Source organism: Setaria italica, chromosome I (assembly GCF_000263155.2).
Source record: "Setaria italica strain Yugu1 chromosome I, Setaria_italica_v2.0, whole genome shotgun sequence".
Classification (NCBI taxonomy): domain Eukaryota; kingdom Viridiplantae; phylum Streptophyta; class Magnoliopsida; order Poales; family Poaceae; genus Setaria; species Setaria italica.
This window is the reverse complement of record NC_028450.1, coordinates 26020676-26021979: the sequence shown is the minus strand read 5'-3', so window position 1 is coordinate 26021979 and position 1304 is coordinate 26020676.

Genomic DNA, 1304 nt, shown 5'->3' with positions numbered 1-1304 from the left:
CACTCCTAGAGGTAAACACATACTCCGGTAAACTGCGTGTCAACGTGTGGGCTTGGGAATGCTGGATCGTGAGCGCCTTGGCTGGCTGGCGGCACCAGGGCCAGTGGGTTGATGCGGGTGGGGCGGATTTTTTGCAGGGGCCACTTGCCTCAGCGCCGGCCGCTCTCAGCCGCCCGCCAATGGGTCGGTGTCCGGATTCTCACTTGGAGTAGGGGGCCTCTTTTCAGCCCCTTGGTACGCGCAATTCACACAAGCCCGTCCGCCATGGAATGGTACATGCATCGAACCTACTAGAACGTTGGGAGCTGCATCGGATTATGTGCCGTTTGTTTTCAAAAATAAAAACAAAGCAAAATTCTGATTCAGTATTCTTCTGTGTTTGTATGTAGGGTAAGTACTATTCCCCGTCCCAAATATAAGCAGTTCTAAGACTTTTAGGGCAATTTAAAATAGATAGAAAAAGTCACATAGTTTGCGGTGAGTTTAAGATAGTTTTAGGATTATGAGCATATTGGAATTCAGTAATTCACTGTTCATAGTTTGCAGTGACAAAGTCATACTTATGAGCATGATTGCGTGAAACTTTTAGCTTTTCGTCTATCATTTACATGTTATAAACAAATAGGGGTTGAAACATTCACGTGATTCGGATCAAGAGATGATGCTACCAATCGTGGACCGTGTGTGTTCGTGAGCAAGTGCATCTGTGTGTTGTGTTAAGAAAAAAGCAGAAGATGTTTTGCATCTAGAATGGACAAACCTTCTGCAGGCAGTGCACACAGTACAAGCCTATTTGCTGTTATGCGGATAGCATATGCATGGATCCCGTTACAACAGAGGCAGTACATGTCCGTATATCTGCATCAATTTGTGCATTCACTTGCATGGCATTGACTCTCGGCGACGCCATCATCCTATGTGGTTTGTACAATGCCATATTTGGCGTTTGCGGCTTTTTCATTAAGTTGGGAAAGTTTTTACCTTTCACTCTAATGGGTTTCTAAGGGTTGTGCCCTTTGTCGTTGTTTAAAACATGCGTCATCCCCCCTTCTCCTGTGTTGTAGGATCTTTCGGTTGAAAACATAGTCGGTGTTGGACAAGCACCGGTGGTGCCGGTGTCATCATATCCCTCTTTGCAGATCCACAAGTCTTTTCTGAGATGAGATCTTTTGGGGATCATAATAGAAATCGTATTACAATGCAAGTCTGACTTACCATCATGGATGGTTACATATCTATTTACAGCCATTGTAATGGCCTTTTACAAATGATTCTCAAGTACAATACCTAGGGGTGGAGGCTAG